Source organism: Ips typographus, linkage group LG7 (assembly GCF_016097725.1).
Source record: "Ips typographus isolate SLU linkage group LG7, UJ_Ityp_2.0, whole genome shotgun sequence".
Taxonomy (NCBI): domain Eukaryota; kingdom Metazoa; phylum Arthropoda; class Insecta; order Coleoptera; family Curculionidae; genus Ips; species Ips typographus.
The window spans coordinates 2871300-2892444 of record NC_138428.1 but is presented as its reverse complement, the minus strand read 5'-3'; positions in this window follow the sequence as shown (position 1 = coordinate 2892444).

Sequence of the window (21145 nt, the reverse complement as noted above, 5' to 3'; positions counted from 1 at the left end):
TTTTTCCGGGCAACCATAATCCGGGTTGTCCGGAAAAATATCGGAACGAATCGTAGGGTCATAAATCAAAAACGCATTTCGTTTCGGGAACATGCTTATAATCAATTTCGTCATTCGCATAGGGAGAGGGAGCGATTTATGATAATGCGGTCCTTTATTAGAAATATCCAGCTCTGTGCGACTGCGGGGGGTTATAAATTCCGGAAACGCATCCAGTTCATAATTATTTGGCCACCGCAACAGCAAAAGCCACCGCAATATGGCGCCGATTTACATGCGGATAATTGAAAAAAGTTGTAAAAATTCTCATTTATTTGTGGTAAGGCACACGTGGGATTTAGCAGTCCTAATAGTTGGTAGGTTTTACTCAGCTAGTTTTTGATTGGTAAGCTTTGGTGTAGTTTCCAAAAATTTGCCACATTACAACATTTTCATTTTGTAATGGGAATAATTAACATCTTGAAAATAAATCTTAACGTCCAAATCTGAGAGCACTATGAAGAAAATAACATTGTCAAATATCTCACATTTTTATTACTTTACACATATTAAATCAAAGATGGGATAATATGTATTTCATATTATCTCTAACTGACAAACAGGACATTTTAAATTTCTCTGGAGACTACAAAAAGTGCGTATTATTTTTAACTTGTTTGCTCTAGCAAGTTGCTGAAAGGTAATTCCCAATATTTTAATCAAATTTATTCCTAATTTTATGAACACACTGTATAATCCAACCGTCACTATATCAGGAACCTTTTCTAATGAAATAACAGAATTTGTTCAACTTCTAGATCTGTAGAACACTAAAGTGAATTATGATGAACAAACTGCTTCAAAGATTTGGAACCCTTGGTGTAGCTTTACACATATTTAGGAATTACTCTTCCAGTGAACACAATTTAGTTTAATCTTTTAATAAAGTAACCTAAAATTTTTCAAAAGGATAATCCCGTAACGGATACGTGAAAGCAGCACAAAGCACAATTTGATGATCGTCAGGTCACCTCATTAAGGTGGGTAATTGCGCTTCGCCCGCAAAAGGCGCCGAGACAAATGAAATTCCTGGTTAGCGTTTTTTTTTTTATTTCTATCCTCCATCCGTAAATAAATTACTCTTCAAATGATAAAAGCCCCGTCATTTGTTGGGGCGTATAAAGCGCTTAGCGAAAGTGTTATTAAGTCGACAGAAACGGAAATGCCTCGTTTACCTTAAAAGCTCGACGAATATCGCTCTTGATGCTCGAAAGTCTCCATCGGAGTGTTTTGCTTTAATACCAGAACTTAAAAATAACCAAAATGTGAAGATAGTTGTGATTAAGCTCTGGAGAAACAAGCAAAAAAACAGACAACAGGTTTCACGTCTCTTTCGTGTTCCATTACAGCTCTTTCACCAAGATGTGTTGTTAGTCCAAATAAGCTATTTTACAGCTCCTTCTCGGGTTACGGGCTTGGAAACATGTGGGATTGCTTCGGAAAGCTTGTCATGTTTCTTGACACGTAAATAGAATAATAAAAAAAACTCCGCATGATTCTTAAACAACAGGACCGGATTATGTACAAAATTCTTTCAACCACGTCAATACCAGTTATTTTTGACAGTAATTTTGAAACTGTAAATCAACAAAAATTTGGATTTTTATATTTATATTAAAACGTTGTCAAAATGGTGAAAATTTCACGTGATATCAATTGTCAAAAAAATGGTAAACCTCCAAGTTCAGTTAAGCGTAACTGGGTTATTTTGAAAAATATGACAAAAAGTGTAAAAAGCAAAAGTTGTCGGAAATTTCACTTTTTACCAGATTATATTAAATCACTTTTGCTCTAAAGAGGCATATCAGAGAGATATTTCCAAAAAAGTGCTTTAAAACACTCTAACCAAGTTTAACTAAGCTTTACAACTTTACACGGTTATTTAAGAAAGTTGTAGGAAATTTTATCCTCAACAAGATTGCATTAGGGGACTTTGGCTCTAAAGGGCTTCCTCAATGAGATATTTTGTAGTGTTATCTATTTTTGAAGATAATTTTTAGCTTATTCTAAATCTGCATAAAAATACAGGGTTAACCACCCAAACCGTTCATTAAAAGTTTATCAGGATCCAATATTTATAGTATAGTAAAATAAATTCAATGTGTGCTATATTTTAAAAACATTTTCATTTTCTGTCACTTACGATTTAACCGGAAGAAGATGTCAACTTGTTTATTTTAAATGGAACACCCTGTATATTATTGTGTTTTTCAACAGTCCTATCAATTTAAATTATTTTTAATGTATCATAATCTATAGCTATCTGCAACGGTTTTCGAAATATCGACGTTTGAAAAATGAGTTGGAGTGTCATATTTCCTAATTTGAATAAGATAGAGCAAAACGGCTTATCTTATCGGCATGTTCTTATCTTAACTTTTAGAGATCTATTGCGTGGTCATATTAGAAACTTTAACAGGTGTCAATTTTTTACTGATTGAAATTTTTGACATCTGTCAAAATTAAAAATATTACCACATGATAGATCTCAAAAAGTTAAAATAAGAACATGCAAGCCGTTTTGCTCTATCTCATTCCGGTTAAGAATTATGACACTTAAAGTGTCATTTTTCAAACGTCAATATCTCGGAAACCGTTGTTAATAGATATAAGTTATGATACATAAAAAATATTTGAAATCGCCAGGACTATTCAAAAATACAATAACATACAGTGTGTTCCATTTAAAATAAGCAAGTTGAAATTTAATCCGGCTAAACCGGAAGTGACAGAAAAATGAAAATATTTTTAAAACATGGCAGTAATCAAATTTTTTTAATTCCAAAATTTAAAATTTCTAATAATGTTGGATCCCAATAAACTTTTAACGAACGGTTTTGGTGGCTAACCCTGTATAAGGTGTTCCATTTTAAAAGTATGTTTGGTTCATATCTTAAAACGTATTCAATATTTGGATTCTACGTTAAATTTTCTATAAGATGCTATTTGTAGCTCCTATGAGTCGCTTATGATAAAAAACAATACGAGAGGTGTTCCAGATTCCAGATTATCATATTTTCAAAATCATCCTGTAATTGGTTACTTTTACAAAAATCGAATACATTTTTACGAAAACAGCATTAAACTATTGAATTTGAGACACCTTGTACAAAGTTTTTTTCATCGTATTTTTGAAATTTTTGTAAAACTGAAAAAAATCGATAATATTGCTTTATCATCAGAAAATCTCATAGGAAGCTCCTTTGGGTTGTTTATACCATTATGCACAGTGTTTATTACACACTGGGTAGTAAAGGGGTTAACTGACACCCTTAAAATCCGGCCCTGAGTTTCTTTTAAGGTGGTAATATAAGGCAAAAACTCCGAGAAAGGATCACGTAGCTGTTATGGGACACGCATTTCATATAAGGAGTTCGTATTGTTTGCTGTCCGCATATGGTAATTTAGAGTACCGATGCTGGTTGTTTAGAATTATACGGTGTTTTAGAATTCTAGTAAAATCCTAACGAAGAAAATTGCATTCTAGATTTCCAACAATGATTAAAAACAATGCACAAGTTTTATTACACGAAGTGCAGTTAAAGCATTTTACGGTTAAGAAGTATTTTGACATAGTTGATAGCAGAAACTGAACTTAAATGCTTTAATTTCGACTGGAAGTTTAAGTTAGCGGCAATCCAAAGTGGGAACAGAATCTTTGGCACACATAAACGTCATCTGCACACGAGACGAAACAAGAAGGGAAGTAGCACAGTAAATCGGTTAACAAGAAGGCGCGCCAAGTTGAAAAGTTGTTCTTAAGCGTATATTTTAGTGAAACAATTAGAAACTGGGGGGGAAACTATTAAACTCCGCTCTACGGAAATGTCTTATAAATGGAAGTTATATACAAAGAGAGGATAAAGGGGGTGGCTGAGAGTGCATCTGCTGCACTCGGTAAGGATAATTTACTCGAGAAGACAGTCTCCTAAGATTTTCATAGTTCGGCTCACATTCCAGGCTCCGATTTATGCACTAGAGAACTTTAAAGTGACTATTAAATGCTTAATTTCAATTTAGATTCTTTATGACATTTTCGTGAACTTTAACAATGCCTGATTGTTTTATTTCATACCTGGAAAATTGAAAATAAGATTGAATGCAAATAACTTAGTTAGTTAGTTACAAATAACTTAGATATTTCACATGAAATATAACAGTGTAACTGTACTAGAAATAGTGAAGATGTCACAGTTTGACAGCTCCTGTTTGGGTCTCTATGACATGGATTTTTTACCAGAATACAATTTTTTTTTCAAAAATTACCAATAACCTGGATATTTCACATGAAATACAACAGTGTAACTGTAATATAAATAGTGAAGGTGTCACAGTTCTTAACTGGGTCCTTATGACAGCTAAATGTAGTTAAAATGTAGCTTGTAGTTGCACTTTTCTTTTATCGCAATCTATTTTTTTCAAAAAACACAAATAACCGAGATATTCACCGGAAAATAAAGTAGTGCAGATATTATAATTTGATAGTTTCTAACTTGGTTCCTTTGACAGTTATGAGGTTTGTTCAAACATGTAAAATGTAGCCCAGAACTTCTGATTTCTTTTGTCAAGACAGAATGTTTTCGGAAAAAGCACTAATAACTAAGAATATTAGCCTAGAACACTGTTGTGCACGGCAAAGTTACAAAACTTTAGTATAACCTTTCATACAGAATTTGATTCATTCATAATCTCAAACTTTTCCAAAGTCTCTTCCCCAGTTAGTCCCATGGTAACTAATTTAGCCCCAGGAAAAATTTCCCGGAAAAAATCCTTAAGAAACAATTCAAAGAAAAGAAAATCCGCTATTCTGGCAATCTTGAGTTATGAGTAGATAGTACTGGCTGGAGTTTACTTAAATCATCAAACAATAGAGTGAATATGGTAAATATCAATAACAATCTTATACTACATTTCATACAGATAGTAGCTTCAAACATATTATTTAATGTTTGCACTTAAAAGTAAATTTTCATAATATTTAGTTAATAAATGCAGCGTTGCCATCTCCAAATAGATTCCTTTATATTAAATGAAAATAATTTATTGTTATATTTATTTCGGTCCAAAACCTGGCGCAAAATGAACTTTGTGGGCATATTTTATCGGAAACTCCAAAACTACCGAATAACTGTTGCGGTTGCGACCCTTTGGTCGTCAATGGTGCGCTTTATCTATGTGCGGGGCTCTTTTGCGGAAATTAGAACTGCCGTGAAGACAAATTAATCCGGTCTATAGACAACGTTATTGTTTATTATCTTTCCTACTTTATAAAGGATTTAATTGTGGTTTTTCGTATTAATCTCTAAACTATTAAAGTTTTCATATAGTTGTTCCAATCCAAGTATTAAAAAATGTAATGTTATTTAGTTCCATTGCTATGCTGCCTGCTTGCTGACTATGTAAACATTAGTCAGTCTTCATGTATAGTCATTAGAGCTGAGTATTGAGTGTGTTTATTTAATGTCTAGGTTAATATTTGACGTTAGTTACCGTAGTTAAACATGGTGTGTTCAGAATGGAAAAATCACTGGTAAAACATTTTACATTAGTTCATTTGATAAAATATTAGTGAATAATATCAAAATTGAATAACTTAAAACAGGATACAAAAATCAATAAAATAATTGAAACTTTTAAAAGCCAAATTATCAACAAAGCTTTTCTTACAAATATGGTTTACTTAATTAACACGTAAACCTTAATTAATATTTAATAAATTACCGAGAAAAGGTGTTAAATGTTTTTTCACAAAATTTACCAGGCTGTTAACGCATTAAAATTTTAATATAAATTATTAAATTTTGGTTTTTTTTCAATAATCAGCGTGTTACTGTGTTTGAACAAAAACTGCATATAAACACTCGATAAAATCCCGTGGGAAATTACAAAAAAACCCAAAAGACTACACGCTGACTTAAGGTCGAGAAAGTTTATGATCCCCCAGGGCACCGAAGGCAATCACTCGATTTACGACGGTAAGTGATTTTCGATGTCATAATATTTTGACATTGTTTCTGAGCGAATTGATACTTTTACGGATCGGGCTTTCCCGAGGGAACGCAAGGAAAGTGCCTCTTTGCCAACACTCATAATAAATATGCGGGGGTTACAGGAGATGTTATCACCTTTTCCTTATCTTTAACGAAAAAGAGGAGTCAAAGTATGGTGTTTAAATTTAAAATTATTTATTTCTAATTTCTACTTACTTCTATTTTCTAGACCAAAATTAAATTTTAAAAAGACCGCACTTTATAATCCAAATCTTATCTAATTCAATTAACTTATCATTTACGTTGAAATTCGAGTAAGAATAATAACTAATTATTGTAAATAAACATTTTGTTATAAAACTTTCTGTAATCTAATGGGAATAGTGGAGTAAAGGTTTCTAATTAAATCAGGATTTTCTATCAATTCAGTCAAAGTTTTTTGAAGAAAATGGTCATCATACCCCCACACATTTTCTATTATATTTATGTCCGGGCTCTTTGAGGGCTACAATAAAGTTTCAATGTTGTTTTCTTGGAACCATTCTTTTACTATGCCTGCAGTATGGACTCGACAATTATCTTGCTGAAAGATAAAATTCCAGAACACGGGTAATATAACGTTTTCTAGAATGTTTCTATAATTGCTCACCGTTAACCTGTCATTTACTACCCAGCATACTCCCAAGGCATGTTGAGAGTTGATTACGAATGAGATCACGTGACCTTGTTAGACCAAGTCTAAATCTCAATAATTTTTGAAACAGAATTCTGTAATTATCAAATAAAATCCCCATACAGGGTGATATTAGAAATGTGTCAATTTTGCCCTAAATAACTCCCTTATTTAACAAGTGACGGCAAAATGTCATAGAAAACAAGAGATAGAGCAGATTTCAAGCTTTCCAAAAATATCCCCCCATAAGTTGATTGATCACACCGTTTGGCCGCTAGAGGGCGTTAAAGTTCCTTCACCACAAAATCTCATATTTTTTAACACTCGTTGTATTTTCCTTACTATTAGCACCACGGAGAATTTAACTGTAACTAGTAGATTAGTAAAGCTTAAGTTAAACTATTTTTAATATAAAGTGACGTAACCGTTTCAAAAAACTCTGAAAGTTCAAAATTTGCTATTAAAAAATTTGGCAATTTTGTAATTTTAAGGTCACGTGATTAGTTTACTTGCTCTGCAATAGAGTCATCGAAATTATTAGTACTTTGTCCAACAAAGTCAAATTTCACAAATTTTGAATTTCAAGGATTTTTGAAATGTTAATAAGGTCACGTGATTATTCAACCAACTCCCGAAGCCATAAGGATCTTCAATTTAGAAACGTTCAACGTGAATTTTTAGTCACGTGTCCAAAAATTTAAGTTTAAAAAAAAATTAATACTGTATTTAAAAAGTCACGTTTCAACTTTGAATTTCAAGGATAAAATTGAAATTTCTAGGATTTTTGAATTTTTAATAAGGTCACGTGATCATTAGAAAAATTCTAAAAGTGATGAAGAATTTCAATTTAGAAACATTTAAGGCGAACTTTCAGTCACGTGACCGGAAATGTAAGTTTCTAAAAAAATAATACTGTAAAAATTAAAGTGAATTACACTTAATACAATTTCTGAATTACAGTTGCCTATTCTGAATTACTCTTGACATTTTCTGAATTACAATTAACTATTCTAAATTACCCTTGACTCTTTCTGAATTTCAAATGACTATTCTGAATTACAGTTTAGAAATGGTGTCTAAAAACGCGTGTCTTACGGATTTATGAACACGACTGTATTCTTGGTACAAATAATCACCAATACCAATAACTTGAAAATCTAGTTTTGTTAGATTAAGTTAGTTAACAAAGTGACTGAGGATTAAAGTTTTTGAATATTGTACAATTTGGTTTCAAATATGATTAACTGTTAGGAATTACAAAAACGCCTGTAAAACCCACTTGGAGTAAGAAAATGAATGTTTTAAGCACACTTTTGGAATCCTCATCAAATTTCCTATCCAATAACCTAAAAAACACTACGAAATATGGTACAGTTTTGAACTGACAGAAACATAGTAATTTACTAGTATTTCACTGGAAATTTACCATTGATGATATATCACTAGTTTTGACGCTAATTGAATGTAAACAACTTAGAATAATGTCAGTTTGTAAAAATAAATATGAACAATGTTCTGATTATTTCAAAGTTGTGTAGCATTGAGTTGAAAGTACGTTGAATTGTGGGTGAGGGATTTCACGGGGTGGATAGAAAAATAAATAGAAAAGCCCGAGGCGTCCGGAAACTTTTTAGCGCCGTCAAGTTTATTGGGTTAGGAAAGTCGGAACTTTCATCTTTCCTCATTGTAAGACAATATGTTGTTGTTGCATCGGGTAAATGGTCCGGAAAGGAATGGCAGACGTAAAGATAACGCGATTTTCTTGTAGTTTTCGCGGATAATAAGCCCTCGGTCCGTTTTGTTTGATGTTTTTACGCCCCGACAGAATCGAATCGGCCAAATTGCATTTCAACGATATCGTTACCGTTGCTTTGAAACTATTTCATAAACGCCAGACAATCTATTAAAGAATTCTTTTTGCTAATATCTAAATTAACTAAGTAATAACGACGGAAACTAACACAAGATGTATAGCACAACAAAATCAAGAAACAATACTGATAGAAACAAATTAACGTTGAAAGCAAAATAACAAAAAGACGAAATTGATACATGACAGAAAAAAACCAAAATAGACGTGTAATATAGAAAATAACTAAAAAATTAGAGTGGTGACATAAATAAACACAATTTTTTATAGTGTAATTTAAAAGAAAATGTGTATTTTTGATATCCAAGGATTTACCACCTTTTTTGGCTTTAAATCAGCTTTCAAAATAGCAGCAAATACTGCAAATAGCACTGTTAGACACCCTGTAAACACGTCCTCTTCTCGTCCAGAGTGGTATTATAAAAAGTACTGAAGGATTTGTTATTTGTAAAGGCAATTCTTCTTTGTATCACGGGAAATCTTGTATGAAATAAGGTTCTCGAAAAAGGGCGAAGTGACATGTAACGACGAAAACCCAGACGCAAATTAGAACTTATATGGAATGGTCGTTATATTTTATTGGATGGGTTTTTACGTTCTCGTTGACCTCATCTTTTTTGTTTAGCTGGAGAAAATTTTTTTACAAAAACTAGCAAAGACATTAGACCGTAATTATCATCATTAAAGAAGTCATACAGGAGTAAGAAAACAAACTTTCTTTTATAACTTTTATTTCATTTAACTAAATCTGTATCTCTAACCGTTTTAGAGATCTCCAACATTATTACAATTTTTTTTTACAGAAATTGTCTTGGCCACCCTGTACTTTTATCGAATTAAAGTGCCACTCAAATCAATCTACAACTTCTTAGTGCACTTTCTATAGAAATTGGTGCTACTAATCGATCACAAACCTTCTGTGCAACGTTTTCAGTTAAACAGGTCCTTATAAGACCTGCAGTGAGTACGAAACGTCTGAATACCTCAAAGTAAATGTTTCGATATCAATCTTCTCGGAAATTCCCTAAAGAATAATCCCTTAACACATCTGTCGACTTTACCGTCAAAAAACACATGACACTCTAATAATAAGGTAGGTCGGTAATGTAACCATATTTCCAATCCAGAATTTCGTAAACACATTCCAGTTTTGGAATGTTTATTTCCGTTGACTGAACTTAATAATTAAAAAAAGTTGAAGAGCGTGGGAATGTTGCAAGAGAGAAGCATTATATTATTGCATCATCTATCCGGATCAAAAGGGATTCAATTTCATGAGCCGTGCCTCAACGTAATGGGGTGCTTAAATAAAATACTCCCCATTTTCGGGTATTTACCCCCTAAGAAAATGCCTGATATATCTCACATCCAAGAATTTTTTTTTACATTTGGATGAGCTGGTACAGTATATTTCAGAAACAAACTGAAAATAAGAAAATTAAAAGTGAGACTCTTATAAATCCGGACGGACATTCCCGGTATAGAAACCGGAAAAAGGGACAAAAGCTGTTTAAGTATTCCATTGCTCCGACTGGATAAAATTGCAGTTTAAGGCCGGGAATTTTAATAGCCCTGTCACGTCAGAGTTATTTGTTAGATAGTTAGTTAACCCGGCCTATAAAAGTGCGAAGCGGCTTACATACGTATTGCAATATAAGCGGATTCTCTTTGTTCCAGCTTTTATTTTAACCTTTTAAATGGCTTTAAAGGTGTCATATTTTTATATTGTTATGGGCTGTATAAGCTATTTGTTTTTATACAAAATGAGAATTTTACTTTATTACACTGTACGTTTCATAAAAATTTATCTTACAATTCTGAGCACCAAATTTGCAGGATGCTGATCTGTAATCTGAAAAATTATAAGAAGTATGGAAACAAGATAATGAGAGTAATAGTAAACAAATATTAAATAGACACTTTGAGCCTAAAATGAATTTAAGGGAAAACAAACAACAAAAAATTTTAAATTACATTTGATTGACTAAGATAATTTCAAAATGTTTTTTTCTGAAAGTCGACATATCTGAATTTTGAAAACATAAATGCAAATTAACTGGAAATGGTAAAATACGTACATTTTAAAGCTTTTTAACTGAAAATCTCCTTAACTCACTTTTAAATAGACTTAAAAACACAAATGTGTCTTTATAACTTTGAAAATTAACATAGAGGTTTAAATTTTGCCTTGCACGACAATTTTCAAGATTTTTGACCTGAAAATTGACCTAAAAATGTAAAATTAACACAACATTGCTCTATTAAGTCTTTAATTGAAAATTGATCTGAACACATAAAATTGGTCTATTAACCGCCATTTAAACCGTCGAATTTCAAGCCCAGTTTAAGTTAAGTGTGGTCCAGACTGTGACTTTTTTGAATGTATTCTACACAGTCTGAAACACACTTAACTTAAACTTGGCTTAAAGTAGACATAATCAAATTGAAAATTTACTTGAAAACACAAACTTTGTTTATAAAGTCAAATTTCAAACTGTTTGACTTGAAACTCGGAAAGTTTTTTATTATTCTATTGAATTTTGGTTTTAAAGTTAACATCATTAAATGAAAATAGACCTAAAGACAAAATTTGTCTTCAAATTTGACTTTGAACCCAATTTTCGGGCCTAACCTAACTTAACACTAGTCTGCCGGAGAGGATGTGACGTAATTAAATGGTTGGTCACATGACATATATCAAACTGTCTGATGTGGTGGTCACGTGATCAACTGTCAAATGACGTCACATTCATTTAAACAAACTTGGTTACTTATAAAGTGTTTTTTCAAATGTTTGTCGAAAGCAAATAATTTTTTTAAGTTCCATATCTACTAAGAAAGACAACAATTTTTTAATTTAGTAAGTATTGTTTATAATATGATGTAGAATTATTATACAGTGTGTGCCAAGATAAGAAGGCCAGTGTAGAATATTGAAAACGTGAAAGATACAGGATTTAGTTAAATGTTGAAAAAAGTGAATTCTGATTTGTGAATGACATTTGTACCTACCTGAATTGAGACTTTAATTATTATTGTCTTTTTAGGGAATTGACACTCTGTGAATAGTCACCTTATCGTACAATTACGTAAGTTAAACGTGAGACACGTCAAACAACAAGCCTTCCGGGAGCCAATTTATCAAGCCACTCGACTTGACGCCTTTTTCCATCCCTCTCTTTCCCCCCTTTTGCACACACCTTTTGTATAACAAGGTGATGCTTGAAAAATGACGCGTAATCTGATTACAGCTTTTAGACACGTAGGGTTAATATTTCAAAAAAGGGCCAAGTATGCACCTATTTTGCCGCTCGAGCAGTTGTTAAGGGCGGGTTCTTTTTCGCTACGACAGATAAATCCGGTTGGACTTTAACGTTTAAAGAAATTCCGAACTTATCTCGCTTTTCTACCGGCGATCTATAAATTCCAACCCTTTTTAGTTCTACATACGAAAAGGGGTCATTCCAAACCAAATTCAAGATTGAAAATACCAACAGAAAAAGGGAAAAAGGGAGAATTATTTCTGATTTTTTGTTACTTTCATTTTATGGTTGTCAAATTAATTTTTAGAATTAGGAACTCGGAAAAACCAACAAGCTGAAAGCTGCTTTTTTTAGTTGAGATTTAAGCAAATGTTGCATATGTAGAACACAGCACAGTGGGTAGTTTGTGATTGGTCTAAAAAACCACTTTTCCAGCTTGAAGCTTTACAAACATCTGTTTATAATAAAACAACTCATCAGAACTATCCATTATCTCAGCTTAAATATGTTTTGAAGTAGAAATTGCAATCACTTCAATATCTTAAAATCAACCAGGAATTTCTAAAGCAAAGCTCCGCCATCATAGAGAGCACAAAGAGCAAAAGACCATCGGCCATTTGCCTAATGACCGTTGCTTTCTTGGTTTCGTAATCATTCAACGTACAAAAAAACTACATCAAAGTCGTTTGATGTGGCTTTTCGATCACTCTCAGTCCTCAAAGCCTGCAATTACGTATCTCTAAAACATATTTTTAATAAAAGATGGTGCAAAGTGTGACCTGATTCGCTAACATAGCAACAGAGTGCACTCTTCCAATCGGGGAACACAATTATTTATAATCTAATTACCCGAGAACCGACTTATTTTCCTTTTTTTTTTCCTCGACTGGCTGGTTTCTGTTTTCTGTTATTGGAAATTTAATTGTACGACAATTGCCAGTGAGAAAATGTAATTTTATTTGTTCTTGAGTCTGGCACTTGGCAAATAAGTTGGATCGACTGGGTGTAGGTTTGTTGAAGCTGTGTTTGCCAACCTGGAGTAGGAAATTAGGAAGTTGTCGAGGGTTTGAGCGACGTGTAGTGTTTAATACTTAAGAACTTGCTAGAGCTCGAATCAGATGAGAAAAGGCCACCGCATCATCAATGACGCAGTTTTTAAAACTATTTCTTTCTCCTTCTACAGTTGCCGTCGCATTAGATATAATCAGAGGCGTCCTATTAAAATATTCCCGAAAATATATTGTTAAGCGGTCAAAAAGCCACTTGGCAACGTAGTACGGTTTTTACTTGGACACAATTAAAACAGATGCGGCAGCGGCCAGGGACATTTGGACCTTTTTATATGCTTTTACTAGCCGGCACTCTAAACGGTGTTGCCAAGTTTAAAAAAATGTAGTGGCGGACAGGGAGACTTAGGGGGTTAGGTTAGGTTCCGTTTTAGTCTGGTGTTTTGGTTGTATTGTTGATGGTCGCAGTTGAAGTTCACATAGTGTTATGAATAAAAAACGTTATTTTGTCAAAATGTCTTTCAAAAAGGTTGGAAAGAAAGGTGTTATCATATACAGCCAAGGCCGTGAAATCGTCAGTAACGTCTTACAATTTATGAAGAAAGAAGCAGAAGGAGTTTCCATTCCTTTGAAAAACTTGTTGTCTTTTATTTCTTTATTAAAAACGACGAAAATGTTTCATTTTACTGATAAATAATAGCACGCCACTGACTGGCTGCAACAACTTGGAAAGTAACGAGAGCAGCAATATTTAAAGCGAGACGTACAGAGATCGTGACATCATCGTTTGATGACGCCTGTGGCCTTTTCTTAGCTGATTCGAGCTCTAGTTTATTACGTGTATAAGAGGGTAAGTTTGCTTTTTTTGTGACTAGAGTTGCTGATTAATTTTACAGAAAAGCCCACTTAGCTTTTAAAAACACAGAAATGCCTGGATTAATTATTAAATAATCATTTGATAATGTTTTTACCAAAATTGCTTGAGAGGCACATTTTTATTTCAAAAATTACTATATTTAGGTATGTTATACACAAATATTTCTGAAATAACAATCAGAATCCAAAAATGCAAAATATACATGGTATCTCATTTAAAATGGTTACTTGTTGTACATATAATAACAACCAGCATTGTACGCTAATTGAATATACTACACCCATCTGGATTATGTTAGTGTTCATTTTATATTCCTTTATAATCCTGGAAAATGCAAAGTCCTACTCTACCAGCTGAAAAAAAAAAAGAAAGCCTAAAACACATTTACTCAAAAAAATTGAAATTTTTCCCTAGTAAAACAAGGCTTGGAAGAGTAAATCCGGTCATTTTTTCCGTAGCAATTATTACCGGTTCGAATTTTATGGATGCTTTTTTCGCCCCCTCGGGGTGGTTTATTACCGCATGGGGTAGTTAACGGGGCACAAAACAAGGGGAAGTGGAAGTTTAAAACAAATAAAAACTTACTGCTATTGTTTCCTTTATCTGGAGGACTGTAAAAGTTTAGAGCATCTCGAGTCACACGTATCTGTGATCTCAGCATTTTAAAGTTGCAAACTCGAAACTGGCTTATCACGCGCATTATACTTTTAAATTGTCCTCGTGGAGTTTTCAAGGTTTCCAAACCTTTAAAAGCCTTCCCGATTTCCAATCGCTACATTAACTTCCACACGCATTCTGTATCACTCTTGACTAAGTTAAAACTTTGAAAACTCCTGGAATGTTTACCGTTTGTATAGCATTGTTACTAATCAAGTTATTGGGTCAATACTAGATTATAAACCGGGGTATTATTTAAATTAAACAGCAAAATTGCTATCAGTGCTTCAAATATTGACCGGCCCTTTGTTTACGTACGTTGTATTTGCGTTAGGGCTAAACTGAATTGAAAAATTACATTATTTGACTTTACGCTTTACAGTTTTCAACAATTTCACTTTTCACTTTGAAGCTCGATACATAAATTCTTGAAAAAAAAAATCGTTATTTGATATTTTTATGCTAAAAAATTTCTTCCCAGAGAGAAGAAATTCGTAGAACCGTCGAAAATGTTATAAAGATAATTGAAAACTTAAATGTAGAAAAAACTGAAAGATGATTGAAGGATTTTTTAGCAAGTTTGAAGCACAAGTTGCTGTTAATTGTTGCTATTTTAAAGAAAAAAGAAGACTTTACAGATATCAATCTGGTCAGAAAGTGAAGAAACAAACAGCACGGAGGAAGCATAAAGGGTCTCTCCGAAGAACAATTTGGACTAAAAGCTGAACAATTTCAAGTTCAGAAATAAGAAAAGAAAACACAACATTGTACAACATCTGTAATTTTCTTCATTAATTTTATGATATGTAAAAAAATAAAAAATCTAAAAATATGCACATAAGACAGGAAATTAAAAGATGCATATAAAGACTCTTGATTGGAGATGATTATTAACTCTTTACATAGATTTAAGACATGACATATAAAATCTTATGTAAAAACGATATTACCTGAAAATCAAAAATGAAGCAAAAGTTCCAAATCCATACAAAAGAAAAAATATCTGATCATTGTCGACTACTAAAAACTTAAAAATATGCCAAAAAGATGGTTTTAAAGGTTTGAACATGAATTTGAAATGCGTGGAAAATGATATCAAAAATACTGAACCAAGACTTTGCAGATTTTGGCAATATTTATGTTGTAATAATGTTTACTAACGACATTAACAACATTTGTTTTTTATAACAATTGATATTTGTACAAACAATATAACTACAATTTTCAAAAAAAATGGCTTAACCGAAGATCCATACATTATCTAATTTTGAAAACCAACTGTGACTGACATCACTGAGATCCACTGAGTACAATTTAATAAACAATCACGCTGTACATGAACATTTTGTATTTTACCATATCAGTTTTAAATTATTACTATTTCTCGTGACAGAGAAAAAATCATATTGAAAACCACATTTAATTTAATATTTCTCTTGAATATTCCTGTCTGATGCCAGTGAATTCCCTGCATTAAATCAAAAATAATTGACCAGGCCCGTCGGATTGACAGAATCCATTTGGTGGAAATTAATGAATTAAATATCTCTAAAATCCAATTTGGATTTGTGCAGTGTACGGCAGTAAAAGGGCTGCCATTATATCGGGCAAGAACCGAAATCTGCATTGTCACTTTACCCGGCCCTGAGGGAAACCGAAAAAAACGACAGTTTCGGTAAAAATCCAGTTTATATCTTCCCTAATTTCCAGAAAAATGGGAAAACGCCTCGACGTTGCACGGTGTAATATATCCTCATATATTCCAACCCAAGGAAAATAAATGATATTTTAACTTCATTGGGGGGGATGTGTGCGGAGACGAAAAATTTATTTTGCCATTTTTCCAGATTACCACCGTTACCAACCCAGAGATGGTTAAATTACAATTTTGCGAAACAAACCAAAGGTAAGTCAAAATAATTTATTACTTTTAAGAACTCAGATGTAATGATTAACAGTAGTTTATTGAGTAATTCTGTAAAGAAAAAAGTGAAGCAAAAAGAAACAAGGATGATAACTTAAAATGTGATATCCATGTTTGTTTTGTCCATCCTTTTCTAGTTTACACGCGTATATATTGCTCCTTTCATACAAATGGACTTACATCCTGATCATCATATTTTATTCCAGTTATTACTTAACTTTAACGTAGTACTCATTGAAGTTTAGGACACCCTGTAAATAGCATAGCATTCCCAAAAGTAATTCAGAACAAAGGAAAACCGAGTAATCTCTTCGAGTCTATATAAATCGAGTTGCGGGGGGCCAGAAAGCCGAATTTATCTTCTCGAGACGCACAAGCGGCCTCAATTCCGAAATTTAAATTCGCCTAATTCGACTTAAACCGATGCAAATTTTCGACTTTCTAATCAAATCCCGGGAAAGCCAGAGCGTTTTCCCCAGCATTAAGTCTCACTTAAATGGCGTCTCGCTTAATTCCGCAGATTCTGTACCACGTACGCTGTTGTCATAATTTAAAAGTTTCCAAATTTTTACTATTACGAAAACGAGCGCCAACAATTGGAAAGAAGGAGAAAACGCACATAATTAGGGACAATTATATTGCCTTGAGATCTAAATCGGACGTCTAGGGCAATCTAAAAAAAGTTGTTTGTCAATAATATTTTGACTTTGAAAATTGTTCAGTCAATAATAAAGCAAAAATAAAAGGATTTTTTCATTTTTTTCTAGACATAAACTAGAGCACAGTCCAACCCCAACTTGTAGGCACTCTTCGAACTTTGTTAAGGCTTAATTGTGTGTGTGTAAACTGAAGTTTTACTGATACCTGTAAAATTATCCTTTAACGGATTTGTAATGCAATTTCCGCTTCAATATTCAGAAACATTCTGTAAACATTATTAACAAAAGGTTCTCATGTCAGGATATACACTATTATTGTATTTACGTTTGAACAATATTTGCATTGAAACAATATCTTAGATTCAACAGCAAAACCTTATCAGTTCGTTAATTTACAAGCTGACATAACCCAACTTCGTACAACTCACATACATAAATAATAACGTTATTACTTACCTGTCTTATGTGAAGATATGGCCCTAATACGCTATGTATGTAACGATTTGCATAACGCTAACTAATTAAGGCACTACAATTACACGACTAGTGCACAATATAACATTCAACCAGGGGCGGCTCATCCTTAATTATAATTGTACTATTGTAGTTTTTGTTTTAACGCTAATACAAAAAGTAATATTCGAAATTTACTACACTTTATTCGAAACTATTTCTCTCTAGTAAAAGAAATTGCTTAACAGAGCTACTGATGAGGATGTTGAGGATGGCACTATTTGGACTACTTTGCTGAAAAGTATTTTGCAAGTAAAAGCAATATGAGCAACTGCTGAGTGAAAGAAGTAAATTAAATTTTAATTTAAAAATGATAAAACAACGTTGGAAAGAACAAACAAAATCTCTTCCAGATCCAGATATTAGCGATATTGCACTAGCTGACTTCGATTACTCAATGAAAGCGGGGGGGTGCCATATTGGCAATGGAAATACCGAAACATTGTTTCACTATACGGAGCCGACAAGATTTATTTATCAATAAATCGTCAGAGAGAGCTGGACAGCAAAATCGAAGTTTGGCAGATGCTTCCCAATGTCCTGGCGGCTATTAGTGTGTGTGACGTTGAGGTTTATACGAGGTATTAATCACCGCGAACAAGAAAAAATCACCCTAAACACACGCACAGTGTTAAATTGCAACTTAACGAGTATTCCCAGCAGGATTTTGGGATAACAATATAATATATTAATTATGTCTGGAAGATAGTAGAACACATCAATTGCCCCGATTACTCTCGGTACACAAAAACAACGTTCATAATGAAACTATAGAAGAACTTCCTGAAAACCTGGAGCAAGCAAAATGAAGAGCGGAGCAATAACATTTAAAGCTCTGAAAAGAAGGACAGTTTATTGCAAGGTGCGGGCGAGACCCGAAACAATTACAGCGGGAAACTGGGAAACAACAGGGAAATGCAGCTTTGTTTATACAATTTGCAGTTAAAAGGACGGAAGTGCTTTCAGTCTCGGGGCGCCTGCAAACGGATTTTCTCTCCGACGTTGTATTATGTAACTTTTTGAACAACCCTCTCTATAGACAAGTGTTTGTTTAACCCAACGTATGAGCCTCAAATCTTTAGATATTCTATATTTCTCACGGAAAAAAGACTCAAATTTTCAAATTATAAATCTCCATTTTAAATGAAATTCATGTATTGTAAGATATCACAGAGTAGAATCTCAAAATTTGGTTTAAGAAAAGTTAGCAAATTGCTTTGGCACGAAAAAAAACCGCTATTTAATATACAGAGTGGTTAAAAATTTATTGTTTGGACACGTCAGACAAATTCGGTTGCTGTTTAAATATAATTTAAATAATTTATATAGACACTTTTTTCTCAATTTTTTCTCTAACTTAACTTGTGGTGAACCTGTGATTTACAGACTGTCTGAAAGTAAGTTTCATTACATTTTAAGCCACTTTCTTTATATTTCAATGAGGTTTATTACTTATTATTATTATTTAGTACCTTTTATTTTTATTACTTTATTACTTATGATGCGGCATTAATGGGGCTGTTCCTAGATTTGGGAACGCCATCTGTACTTTCTAACTCATAGAGTTGAGTACAGATGTCACCAGATGTTGCACAACAACTATGAGGTTTATTACAGTCTGAAGTTGGGGTTGTTTCAGAAAAATATGTAGCCCGGACCTGGATTTTAGGTTCAATTTACTGCCTTTACACCAAATTTTACGCTCGTTGTCTCTGAATTGCAAAATTCTTGTCTGAAATTGATTCATTGCATTTTAAGCTTCCTTCTTTACAGTCTGAATGAAGTTAGGGTTGTTTCAGAAAACTATGCAGCACGGACCTGAATTTTGGGTTAAATTTGCTGGCTTTATAGCAAATTTCATGTCCGTAACCCGTGAGTTGCACAACTACTGGCTGATATTGTATTTCATTGCATTTTATGGTATTTTCCTTATATTTCAATGTGGTTATTACCATCTGAGTGAAGTTAGAGTTGTTTCAGGAAAATATGTAGCCTGGACCTGGATTTTAGGCTTAATTTACTGCCTTTACCGCAAATTTTAGGTCCGTAGTCTCTGAATTGCAAAATTCCTGTCTGAAATTGAGTTTCATTGCATTTTAAGCTTCCTTCTTTATATTTCAATGTGATTTATTACAGTCTGACTGAAGTTGGGGTTGTTCCAGAAATATATTCAGCACGGCTCTGGATTTTAGGTTCAATTTACTGGCTTTATAGCAAATTTCAGGTCCGTAACCCGTGAGTTGCACAACTACTGGCTGAAATTGTATTTCATTATATTTTAAAGTATTTTCCTTATATTACAGTGTGAGTGAAGTTGGGGATGTTACAGAAAAATATGCATTACGGGTGGATTTTAAGTTCAATTTATCGCTTTTACATCAAATTTTAGGTCCGTCATCCCTGAATTGCAGAATTCCTGTCTGAAATTGAGTTTCATTGCATTTTAAGCTACTTTCCATATATTTGTATGACAATAAGGTTTATTACCGGTGTGAGTGAAGTTGGGGTTGTTTCAGGAAAAAATGCAGCACGGTCCTGAATTTTGGGGTTAATTTACTGCCTTCAGAGCAAATTTCAGGTGATTAACCCTTGAATTGCGGAATAACTATCTGAAATTTAGTTTCTATAAAAGCCACTTTCAATGTGGTTTAATACATCAGTCTGATGGAAATTAAGAATGTTTAAAGAAAACATGCAGTACGGCCCTGGATTTTAGGGGTAGTTATTGAATTTTAAGCCAAAACTGCAGCTGTAGAGGGTTAAAAATCATATATTTTTTCAATATTATTTACGTTTGTGTTTCTTTTGAGAGTAACTAAAATATAGAAGCAATCACTGTAAATGAAATAGTTATAATGAGAATCACCATAAGTAGTTTTATAAGTAACTTCTTAATCATGAAACATCAGGTGCAGAGTATTTTACTTTTGGAAAATTTGTTTTAACTAAATCAGCAATTGTTATGGCAGTTATATGTGATTGAATGGTTTAAGCAAAACAATTTATATTACTGACACAACTATCTAAAAGACGGTCATTAACTTTCAATTAAATACCACAAACTCCCTTCTTGCAGATTGTAATTTAAAACGTGCCAAGAAAAGGTATTATTTTTTCATTGGGCCTGCGGGCTTTTTAAAGGGCCCGATGCCCCCATAAATACGATTCCCCACTGTTTTAGATTTAAACAAAACATTTCGGGTAAATAATGCTTTTCCGCACTCCATAATGAAATTTTTAATGCCTCTTTTCCTCTCCTTTATTACCACAACGAATTAGGAAATAAAATATATAAAAGGTGGTTGGGGAAGTTTAATTTTGCAAGTTTCCAGTGGAAAATTAGACAAATTAACACAAACTTGATTAAAGCTTAAAATACTTTGATATAAATAAGTTAAATAACACACATTGACCATGCATTCACATTCTAAATATTACTGATACAGTTGTACCAAACAACAATGATGTTTTAATAAATGTTAATTTCAAATGGTTTTTGATCTGCAAACGACAACGTTGAATATCTCAGAAACGGTTTAGGTTAGGTACATTATACATGAACTACAAATTAAACGTAGAATCCAAAAATTTGGTCAAAAGATCATAAAGAAAACCAGAAAAAACTAGTGAAACTTATGTAAATGAATTTTTTGTTATAATGATATTAACAAAA